Genomic DNA, 6000 nt, shown 5'->3' with positions numbered 1-6000 from the left:
GTGTCTTCTGCATTGAGCCCACCTCTGGGAGGCAGGATTGGGCCTGTCTTGCTTGAAGTGGTGGTTAGGAATTGGGATTCTGCCTCTGCTAATGGCTAGAAAAGGTTTTGTCTCTTGGTAGTAAGTGTAAGGTCCTGGTCTCAAATAGTTGTTTGTTTAATCCCTCATCCTGCTCCCTGGAACCAAGCAAGACACTGAGCCATGGTCTTACTGGTCAGTGACACAGGCTGGAACAGAACCCAAGACTCCTGAATCCCAGTCCAGGAGCCTCCAAGGGGCCCCCCGGCCCCTCTGTGAAGGACAGGGAGGCTCTGCTCACAGACACCCCTAAGCAAGATCCAGGTAGATGATCTGGGGCTCCCGGCTGAGACTGACAGAGCTGGGCTGTGGATGTGAAAACCAGGACGCTGGCATTTCCTGCTTTCACCTGCTTTCCTCCCAGCATTCCCTTGACAAGATATTAATTGAAAATATCCTTCCAATCAGCATCTGGGTGTTATTTCCATCTGACTTCAGGGAGCTTCCTTCTCAGGGGACAGGCAGGAATGTGGTGGATTCCTGTGTACAGAAAGAATGTCAGGTATGCAGGAGGAGGGACAGGGGCTCCCCAGGGACAGAAACTCCTCCTCCTTTTTGAGTTGATGAGGAAGTATGTCACTCCTTTATTCCAATGACATCATCATGATTTTAGTAACTGACCCATCTCCCTGCAAAGGGACTTGTGGTGACGAAAGAATAAATGGAAGTATGGATGGTCTCACCCCACTTCAGCCCTGGTTGGAGCCTCAGAGTTAAATGGTGTGTAAGAGCCTATTTGTGGTGGACCGTGAAAGCTGAAGTTACAGAAGGAAGACTAACTTGCTTGGCCGGGATCAGGTGTTTGCAAGGTCTTGCCTGACTGAATAGTCTGCAACGTGTAGCCTTTTGATAAGGAGAGCTGGAGCCCTAGGCGCTGGAAACAGAGCAGGAGCAGGGAACGTCCTGACTGTTAGATTAGAGCAGGAGCTACGTGCAAGATACCTGAGGACACTCCGCCTACAGATTTCCCAGGAGTTTCTCATCAGTTTCCTTTCTTAGAAGTTTCACGTCTCAGTTTTCCCTCCAGACTGCTGGTGTCAGTGGCTGATGTAATGGAACGTTATAAATAAACTTGGTGGACTCAGGCCGGTTTCACTGTCTCTCCATCCGAGGGCACAGACAACCTGACCCCCGCTTTGCATTAATCTTGTGTCTGTATTTTTCTTTTAATCTCCACGTCGCCCCCCTCTCAGGCGCCTTAGGTTCGACATTGAGCTGCGCGGATCGTGGAAAGTGGCGCCCAACCTGTGGGGCGGGAGAGTCCAGGGAACTTCTACCCCAGACGGGGAGACGCTCCAAAGGAAGAGCGCGCACTCGTAACTGGACCGGAGCGAAGGGACTAGACAGCGTCAGGTATAAAACACGGGGAATTCAGGATCGTCCAAGAGCAAGGTGTATGTTCAGATGTTGAAATCAGTGCTGGCAGATAGAGGAGTAAATGTGAGAAGTCAGCAGCTAGAGCAATTTTTAGACTATGTTCAGAGTACTTGTCCTTGGTTCCCAGAGGAGGGAGCGGTAAGTGAGCAAACTTGGGCTGGAGCAGGGCAGCAGCTACAGGAGCGTTATACACGGGAGGGCCCTTCAGGGATGCCCGTTTTTTCTTTCACTTTCTGGTCACTGATTCGGGATTCTATGGATCACAGGAAAGAGGTGGTTAAAGTGAAACAGGACACCACGGAGGAGCTATTAGAGATAGCAGGGGGGATTCTTCTCTTTTGCAGCTGCCACCAACGGCTCCGCCCCCTATGCCTCGGAGGGGAAGTGCTGTCACGGAATCCTTGTTGATTGAGAGTGGAAAGGGATTTAAAGATTAGGCACGGAAAACAGATAAGGTTAAAAGAGATAAAGAGTCTGATACAGAAGAGGAAGATCCTATAGATAATTTGGAGGAGAAGCAGTCTTTAGTGCGTAGATTTTTTTCAGCTTTCAGTGCAAGATAAGAATTTGTTAAAAGCTGTGGCTTTGCTGCGTTTTGCCAAATCCCAGACTGGATCAAAACAGAAAGAAGAGCAGTCTCAGCTTCAGTTCTCAGGGCAAAAAAATTAACAGCAGCACAAGCGTTAGTTCAAAAGCAGTTAAAAGCAGGAACATCAAACTGCTTACAGAGGTACATCAATTGCTAGTATTTCAGAACCTCAAGATATAGGGAAATATTTGCAAACAGTATCTAAAAAGGGTTTTTCAGAAGTTTTTAAAAGTATTCCACAAAAACATCCTCCTATTCCTTATTGTCCTAATAGTACTAATATAGAATGGGGATGTTTCCACCTTGGCCAAACTGCTCAGGTAATTCCAGTAGAGCACACTATTAGTGGAACAGATATTAAAATAGATGATTGGGCTCATAGACTAGATCCACTTCGTCCTCTGTATCACTTGATGTTACCTAGAGGTTTTGTAGGTAACCTACTATCTACAGAAAAGGGTCACTATCAGCAAGAAGTGTGGCGTCTTGGAGCTGCTTTGCAGTTAATGAATTTCACTCCAGGACCAACTGCAATTTTTGGTTTTTCTTCTAAATATGATCTTTACTCTTGTGTACAATTTCCTCATGTTTTTATTACAGGATTAGTAAATATAATTCAGCCGAATGGTCATGATTCTGAAACCTGTACAAATTGTAATTTAACTAATTGTGTGTCTCATTATAACGTTCCAGAAGATGTGTTAATTTTGCATCAACCTCCTTTTGTAATGCTTCCAGTTAATCTTACAGAACCTTGGTATGAAGATACTAGTCTTCAAGTAACTGAGGAATTGCATAGAGCTTTAACTCGCCGTAAGCGAGCCATTGGACTTATTATAGCAGGAATCATAACGCTTGTTATTGCTATAGCTTCGCTGCTGTGACCGGTGCAGCACTTCCTCAGTGCTGCATAACGGCTCATTGTGTTAATGTTACAGAAACAGGGGAGTCCAAAAATCCCCAGAGTTTGCTGCTGGGGGATGGGGAGAAGTAAGCAGCTTTTCAAATGCTTCCACATGCCTGAGGCTGGTGGCTACTGTCTTTCTTATGCAAATGGCTTTAATGCATCCAAAGCCTCAGGCAGATGGGAGGAGTCTTGAACCAGGGGACAGTATGGAAAGCACACAGAGCCTACGTAAGGTTCTGTGAATGGTCAGAACTGTTTGCAACGCCCACTGCGTCAGATGACGCAGTCAGGGATATATAAGCAGCTGCAGACATTTTAGTTGAGACTCTCTCTGGCTCTCGCTCGTGCTCTCACTCTGAGACACTCTCGCTCTCTGACTCGGGTTCTCACTCGCGCTCTGGCTCTGGCGCTCTGACTCTCTCTCGCTCGCGCTCGCTCTCGCTCTCGCTCTCTCTCGCTCTCGCTCTCTCGCTCTCTCGTGTGCTCCCTCCACGTGGCTTGGTGAAGGGGCCTTCTCCATGTGGCTTGGAGAAGGGGTCTCCAGGCTGCGTTGAGGCTCTCGCCATGCAGTTCTGAGAAGGAGAGAAGATCCACGCAGTTTTCAGGAAGAAGGCAGTTTGCAAGGAGGCTGAGAATCCAGGTGGTTCTGCATTGAGAGCTGGAGGGCACCACAGCACAGAAAGGACCTCCCCAATCAGGATTGAATGATTGGCAGCTGCTGGTAAAGCTGAACTGTGTTGGGAAAGTAGGGAAACGGTTTCTCTGACTTCCCTAAAACTAGCCTGGTTTGGAAGGGGGGGGAGGCAAGGATATTGTTTGTGGGTATTTTAAAGAGCATAAGACTTAATAACAGAAATCCACAAATAACTAAATCTATATAACTGTTAAATAAACAATTCTTTTTCTTTTCACCAAACTCTGGTATTGAGAGTTATAATTTTGGCGGCGGGCAATCGGGCCCCTAACTAAAGAGCCCATGGGTTTGTTTTCAACTGGAGCAGCCCAGGGGTTCTGTAACATTAATGCATTGGCTCAAAACACATCTAAGGCTCTGAAAACTCAAGAAGATGTAAATTTAAGACCAGATGCTAAAGTTAATGCTTTAGAAGCTGTAGTGATGACTATTGGAGATCAGGTAGAAGCAGTTCAGTTTCAGCAACGACTTCAGTGTCATGCCAAATTTTCTCTGTGTCACTCACATGCTTTATAATGATAGCGGATGGGATTTGAAAAAGGTTTAAAAACATCTGTCTGGAGTCTGGCATCATCAGAATATAAGCCTTGATTTGGCTCTTCTTCATAAAGAAATTACTAATATTCAAGCAGCAAAAAATCCTATTTTGAGTCCGGCGCAATTGGCACAAAACTTGTTAAATGATTTAAGAGGATTTAATCCATTTAATGTGCTTCAGCATGCATTCTGGTATCTTATTGGTTTAGGAGATTTTCTACTAATGATGTTATGTGGTTTTTGCTCAGTCTGGCAAAGATTGCAAGGCAACCTGCAGCAAACTCGAGTAGCCCTGCATCAGCTTCGTTTAGAAAAGAAAAAAGGGGAGATGTAGGGGGCTGTGAAAGCTGAAGTTACAAAAGGAAGGCCAACTTGCTTGGCCGGGATCAGGTGTTTGCAAGGTCTTGCCTGACTGAATACGTGTGCAACATGTAGCCTTTTGATAACGAAAGCAGGAGCCCTAGGGGCTGGAAACAGAGCAGGAGCAGGGAACGTCCTGACTATTAGATAAGAGCAGGAGCTACTTGCAAGATATCTGAGAACTTTCCGCCTAAAGTTTTCTCAGGAGTTTCTTATCAGTGTTCTTTTTTAGAAGTTTCACTTGTTAGTTTTCCCTCCAGACTGCGGATGTCAGTAGCTGATGTAATGGAACATTATAAATAAACTTGGTGGACTCAGGCCAGTGTCATTGCCTCTCCATCCAAGGGCAGTGGACCACCTGACCCCCACTTTGCATTAATCTTGTGTCTGTATTTTTATTTTAATCTCTACGTTGCCCCCCTCTCAGGTACCTTAGGTTTCGACATCAAGCTGCATGGGTCGCAGCACCTATTTGTCATAGGAAGGCCCGGAGGAGCAGGCTGTAGCTGTGACTCCATAATGGCACTGCTGATGTGACTCACAGATCTGGACGTTACAGCTGCAGCCCTTGCAGCCTGTGGCTCCTCAGAGCTTTTGCCTGGGCCTGCGGTTGCTGCTGGGGAAACACCTGGTGGGGTCTGTGCTGCCCAGACCTTCAAAGCATCCCAGCGGCAGGGCCACCTGGGGATGGCAGTCTGAAGCTGCTCATCCTCTGGAGACAGGGAGCCCCTGAGTCCTTGGGATGGAGACAGCTGTCCTTCCCGCCTTTCATGGCTCCCCATCACCTTCAACTTATTACAGCTCCTCTGTGCAACCCTAAATATCTCCCGTGGTCCACCCCATGTCTCACAGCTGCAGGCCTCACTGCTCTCTCCTCACTTTCTGTTCCTCAGCTTCAGTGTCTGTGCCCCTCCATGTCCTCGTGTTCCAGGGTCCGTGCAGGATGGTTCCTGCCTCTGTCCCTTCTCTCTTCACACGCGTTGTATTCATTCTCCAGCTTTCAGTTGAAATGTCACCTCCAAAAAACATCCCTCTAAAGAGAGGCTTCAGGGAGTCACCCTATTTCACCCTGATACACTGTGGGCATCTTCTGCTGAGCACTTCTTACATCTCTTTGTTCCATTGCCGTCAGGGAAGACCCTTGAAGATCAGGGGCAGTTTTGGTTTCTGATCATCAGTGAGAGGGGAATGACGGGTGTCAGGGACCAGTTAGATCAAGGGTTTTAGATTAAGTTTAACCAGACCAATCTCCACTCTGCACAAGCAGGTAGGAATCAGAGTCACACCGTAAAGTGAAGACACTCAGGGAAAGTATCATTCCAGGAACAGGAACAAGGAAGGAAGGAAAGTGGTCAGCACCAGGGGTGTGGACAGCTCCTCTTGCTCTCAGGACACACACAGGCCCTTCAATGCTTTTACTTTTCATTGTGACGTGTGGTAACATACACATACTGTAAC

The sequence above is a fragment of the Furipterus horrens genome, unplaced genomic scaffold, assembly GCF_987537825.1.
Source record: "Furipterus horrens unplaced genomic scaffold, mFurHor1.1.pri manual_scaffold_13, whole genome shotgun sequence".
In the NCBI taxonomy this organism is placed as follows: domain Eukaryota; kingdom Metazoa; phylum Chordata; class Mammalia; order Chiroptera; family Furipteridae; genus Furipterus; species Furipterus horrens.
This window is presented reverse-complemented; position numbering follows the sequence as displayed.